At 36.7% G+C, this 6,156-nt stretch overlaps 1 long non-coding RNA gene across 1 annotated transcript; it reads right to left on the reverse strand.

Annotated features, from left to right (window-relative positions):
- Nucleotides 1-361: 361 nt before the first annotated feature.
- LOC133255423 (uncharacterized) lies at nt 362-5,931 on the reverse strand. Its single transcript, XR_009738937.1, has 3 exons — nt 5,752-5,931; nt 4,971-5,041; nt 362-616 (listed from the first exon to the last, which is right to left on the reverse strand). It is a non-coding gene; the product is annotated as an uncharacterized LOC133255423 (long non-coding RNA).
- Nucleotides 5,932-6,156: the final 225 nt, after the last annotated feature.

Raw genomic sequence — 6,156 nt, forward strand, 5'->3', positions numbered from 1 at the left:
TTTCGAATTATAAAGGAATTATCTGTGTTCCTTCAAAATGAGACAGAACTCAGCTGTAAAACTCTTTAGTTCTGGTTCTTTTAAAATAGATTCACAATCATTTTTACATCTTCTATAACTGGTGGCTTTCCAGGTTGCTCAAACAGTAAGAAAATCTGCCTGCCATGTAGAAAATCTGGGCTCAATCCCTGGCTGGGAAGAGCCCCTGGAGAAGAAAATGGCAACCCACTCCAGTATTCTTGCTTAGAGAATCCCATGGACAGAGGAGCCTAGTGGGCTACGGTCCATGGGGTTGCAAAGAGTTGGATACGACTGAACAACTAACATACACACACATGATGACTAGTCTATTCAAGTTTTGTCCTGTTTTGTAATTTCTTTTACAAACTTTAAAAAATAACTTTATTTACATGTCACAAAATTCAACTGCTTTTAGTAATGTGTAGTTTTAGAATGTACAATTCTGTAATGTTTAGTAATATAGATCAATTTAAATCACGTGTATTTTTCTCAAAGATATCCATCTTCTCCAGGTTTTTACTTCCAGAGAATTGCTCATAATATTTTCTTATAATTATACACCTCCGGAAATGTTGGCTTTCAAATGAACATGCCACTATGAGAGAAAAGAGAAGGAAATGGTGATGATGCCTGAGGAAGTCAATAAACTAGGGGGGACCATATTTACTGAAAGAGCTGAACAATTTTTAAGCCAGGACCTATAAAGTGCAATTTTTTAATATTCCTGATTGGAAGTGTTTTCTGGCTGGTAGGAGAGCTTAAGCACTCAAGTTTCTTGGATCAGAGCTGAGACAGAAGTTTCAGAACAGGAAGCCAAAGCCACAATATCTGGCACTTTCTGTTTCTTAGTGGTTTTTTTAATTGGCCACTTCCTTCAGTTTAAAATTTTTACAATAACACCAGTGTGTTTTACTACTTTATAGGGGAAAATTTCACTGTAGGTGTAACCATTTGTCAAACACTGTTTAACACCAAGGATCCACTAAATTGAAACTTCCACCTTAAAATCAAACTTGTATATAAAATGTGTAATACCACTAAATTGTAGAATAATTATTCATGTGGGTATGTTGCATACAATGTAGGATGAACCAAAGCAAATATGAATTTATGCTTTATTTTGAAAATCAATTTTATTGACATATAATTTACAGAGTAAAATTCATCCTTTCCAGTTATAGAGTTTAATGAGTTTTTGCAAATATGTTTAGTTTTGTTACCACCATCATAATCAAGATATAGAATATTTTTATCATCTCCAAATTTTTCCTCATACCTCTTTCTAGTCATTCCTCTTTCCCAACTCACAGTCCCTGGCAATCACTAATCTGATTTCTGTCTCTCGAGTTTGGCCTTTTCAAGATTGCTATATAAATAGAATCATATATTATTAAAATACAGATTTAAACACTTAATTTAGGTTTTCATTTGGAATTTGAAAACTTTATGTACACCTTAAACTTTGAGAGTCTAGAACTGGAGGCACTGAATCATAAATTTACTTTTTAAGATCATAATGTTTTTTTTTTTTTGCTAAGTCGCTTCAGTCGTGTCCGACTCTGTGCGACCCCATAGACAGCAGCCCACCAGGCTCCCCCTGTCCCTGGGATTCTCCAGGCAAGAGTACCGGAGTGGGTTGCCATTTCCTTCTCCGTTTAATATCATAATAGTACCTTCTAAATTATTGGTTATTAAAAGTATATTTTCTAAATTACTGGTTTTCAAAAATTTATTCTTAGAGTTGTCTCATCTGTTATTCAGCCACATTATCTGAATTTAGAGAGATCGAATTTAGAGAGAGTAATCTTAGAAAACCAGTGTGATTGATATCCTCAAGAAAAAAAAAAAACCTTGGAGGTCAATCCTAAAGAAAATCTTGATGGATTGCTTTATCTGATTTAGAAAAACAATTTTGGAAAGAAAATAAAAGATTTTGATGAAAAAACAAATAGAAGCATATAATATAATATCTTTTGTGCCCTGCATCAGCAGTATTTCTGAGATTCGTTTATGTCATTGCATGCATCAATTCTTTCCTTTTCATCACTGAATACTATGCTGTGGTTTGGAGGTACCACATTTTCTTATCCATTCACCGTTTAAAAGATATTTAAGGTGTTTCCAGCCTGTGGCAACTATGTATAAAGCTGCTTTAAACAGGGTTTTGTGTGCATATGTGTTTGCATTTCTCTTGGGCAAATACCTAGGAGTGGGATGCTGGGTTGTGTGCTAAATGTGTGTTTAACTTTATGAAAAACCACCAACCAATATTCCAAGTGATGACTTAGCATTTTGCATTTCCACCAGTTCTGTAAGAGAGTTGGAATTTCTCCATGTCTTCACCAACCCCTTATAGTTTCAGGCTTGTTAATGCTTGCCCATTCTGGCATGTATGTAGTAGTATCTCATTGTGTCTTAATTTGTATTTTCTAATGATTCATGTGTTTATTTGCCATCACATCTTATCTTTTGTGAAGTAACTGTTCAAATTTTTGCCCATTAAAAAACTGACTTGTTTTCTTATTATTGAGTTCTAAGTGTTCTTTATATATTCTGGGTAAAATCTCTTATCAGATATTTGTTCTGCAAATATTTTTTCCCAGTCTGTAACTTGTCATTTTATCTTCATAACTGAGTCTTTAGAAGAACAAAGTTTTTAATTTTGATAAAGCATAATTTATCAATCTTTTACCCTATCTTTGGTTTGCCCTTCTTGTGTTCTAACTAAGAAATCTTTACCTAAACTAAGGTCATACTCTTCTTCTAGAAGTTTTGTAGTTTTAGATTTTGCGTACGTGTGTATGAGTCATCTCAGGTTTATTTTATATACAGTAAGAAGAACAGATCAAGGTTCAGTTTATGTTATTCAGTTGCATTGTTTTAGCAGACCTTTGTTGGAAAACCTTTCACCATTGAATTACGGTGGCTTCTCTGTTGATTATCAATTACCATATTTCTTTTGGTCTCTTTCTAGAGTTTCTATTCTATTCCATTCATCTATGTGTCGATGCATGCATGCATGCTAAGTTGCTTCAGTTGTGTCCGGATTCATTGTGACCCTGTGGGCTGTAGACCTCCAGGCTCCGCCGTCCAAGGGATTCTGTGGGCCAGAATACCAGAGTGGGTTGCCATTTCCTCCTCTCTGGGATCTTCTTGACCCAGGGATCGAACCTGCATCTCTTATGTCTCTTGCATTGGCAGGAGGGTTCTTTAACCACTAGTGCCACCTGGTAAGCCCCCCTTCGTATCTATACCTATGTCAATACTACATCACCTTCATCATTGTAGTTTTAGAGCAAGTTCTGAGATCAATTAATGCAAGTATTCCAATTTTGTTCTTTTCAAATTGTTTTTTCTCAATCCTCTATTTTTCCATATAAATTTTAGAATCAGCTTGTCAGTTTCTACCAAGAAGCCTGCTGATACTTTGACTTGCATTTTGTGGATTATAAAGATCAATCTGGAGAGAATTAAGAGCTTAGCAATATTGAGTCATCCAATTTATGAACACACTACAGCTGTATTTAGGCATTTTTTCATTTCTCTTATTGCTGTTTAGTAGTTTCCAACATGCAGCTCTTGCACTTATATTGTGAGATTTATCCCTGTTTATTTTTAATGCTACTATAAATAGCATTTAAAATTTTTTTAAATTTCTAATTGTTCATTGTTAGTGTATAGAAATAGTTGATTTTTGAATATTGACTTGTCTCCTCTGACCTTACTAAGCTTACTTATTCTAGTAGTTTTTTAAGTAGTATCCCAATGCTTTTTTGAACAAGCTTATATCAAAATACAATTGTGATCTTGGAAGTGGAGGCTCTTTATTTTTTGTCTTATACATGTGGGCAACTGATTATAGAGTGATAGAAGATTTTTGTAAGCCCTACAATGTGTGTATGGATTTTGAAGCTGACTATAAAATTCCTGGAGATCAAGAAGGGAGTGGACTTCAGTCAGTAGGCTGCAGAGAGGGATGGTGGGGGGAAGAATTTGGGGAACTTCCAGGAAAGATTTAAGACCCACTGGTATGTCCTGATTGTCAGTATGGGACCATATGCCTTATACTAGTGTTTTATAAATTGAGTTCTGGGATGGTCATGTTCTTTTCCTTCTCAGTAAAAATTCCACGATCAAATAAATTTGGGGAAAACTTCATACTGTATCCTCCTCTTGGAATTTTACAGTGTCTGTTAGCGTATTAAAGGCTGTGAGAAAACCTAGAATAAAGATCCATGTTTACACAGCTTTGTTTAATCCAGCATTCCCCAAACTCATTGACCACGGTACCCTTGTTTAGTATAAACCCTCCTAATAATCCAAAAGCTCTTTAGCTCATGCTCTGCAATATACACTCAGGAAAATGCTGCCATGAATAATTCTATGATCTCTTTCTCACCTTCAGTATGAGAACAATATTCACGTAAGACTATTAAGGGAGAAGTAGCTGATTGCTACAAAATGCTCTGAGCAATAGAACGTACTTAGAATTCTGTAATGGAGAGAGGTTTGTGCTTCTGATGTGTTCATTTCCTTCTGTTTTGACTTAGAAATGATGGGCAAATATTCTCCCAACATTTGGTATGGAATTAAGCCAAGAGAATGATTCTCCCCCGCGCTACAGTATTGTTTGGTCTTTTCTCATGTTCTCCTTTGCTTGTACTTCTGTCTTTCTTGTTTTGCTCTGATTTGTTGTAACACTGAGCCATCAAACTGTAAAAAAGGTTTTCTTCATGAAGCATTCTGCCACCTGCTTACGTGCTTTGTGTAGTGATCAGGGCAATAGGAGAAAAATAGATACTGTACATCTTTCAGAGAAAATTATTTTCTAATGATTGACAGCCTGCAATTAAACCAGCAATAAATAAACAACATTTGAAGTTTTTAGTGTGAAGCAGCTTCTATTATAATTGATCATATTTGAGACAACAGCTGATATCAGGATTTACCTAGATCCTTGATGCGAAGTTGTAGTTTTTAAGGAAAGTGCAGCTGGAAACCTGCTCTAAATTGCCTGCTTCTGTAATTAAAAGTATAAATGTTTCAAGTCGAATTCATCCTATTAGTAAGATTTTAGGAAACAAAAAGTTAATTTATTCACATTCGATATGGTCTGTAAATGCCACCATTATATGCCTTCCACTGGCCTTTGATTAGCTATGGATTAATAAAACTTTTATACCTCCTTTGTCAGCCTCATTTTGAACTCTGTTTTTGCATACTGTTACTATTAAATAAATGAATTAGTGTCCAGAAATGTGTCATGCATATTACCTAGCAGCAGGAAGCATAATACAGTGGTCAGCTCCCCAGGAGCGTTATAAATCCTAATGCGCTCGGTAACCTGCTCACGAGGACCTATTAAAAGCATGGTGATTTAGTGGAGCTGTATTTGTGCTTAACAATGGAATTTTAGTTAATTCAAAACAATGTAAATCATCTCCAATTACAGTATTTGAATATTCACAGTTGCTTTACAAGTACACCTACGGTTGCTATGTCAAAAAAAAAACAAAACACAAAATCCCGTTTTTTAAAAAAGCATCGTTACTCCACTCTTGCCTGGAGTAACATTCAGGCAGGTTTTAGTAGCTTATGTTAGAAGTAGCCAACCCTGGAGAACAGTGTTTATCTGGCACAGCTTACTATCTCGCAGCCACAGCAGTTTAGGGCTTCCAAAAACGTGGCAAGCAAGGGAAGCAGCGGGAGCAGGGGGTGATGCTGTTGTACCTGAAAAGCTCAGGTGAGCGCTGTAATTGTGCTGGTGAGATGCTGTCGCTGCCTGTGTTCCCAGAGGCAGCTGAGGGCTTTTGTGTTGCTGCTGTTATCAAAGTCATTTCAGAGCCGTGTCAGTAGATTCTTGATACTAGAAGGGCTGCTGCGTCCCTGTGGGTACAGCACAGACCAGAGAGGATCCTCGGGTTTGAAACAGGCTCTTTTATGCTCAAGGTCTCAGAGAGCCTTTCTGGGAAATGATGATTAGCTGTCCAGCTGGCAGCAACCAGTTTCGGCGTTACAGGCCCTTGGCACTCTGTCAGAATCGGCTTGGACCTCTGCATCGGAGAGGGGACCAGCCCACTCGCCCTCCTTTCCACGGTCTTTCCCAAGAGGTGACAGGAGGGGAATTAATGAGGA

Source organism: Bos javanicus, chromosome 10 (assembly GCF_032452875.1).
Source record: "Bos javanicus breed banteng chromosome 10, ARS-OSU_banteng_1.0, whole genome shotgun sequence".
Taxonomy (NCBI): domain Eukaryota; kingdom Metazoa; phylum Chordata; class Mammalia; order Artiodactyla; family Bovidae; genus Bos; species Bos javanicus.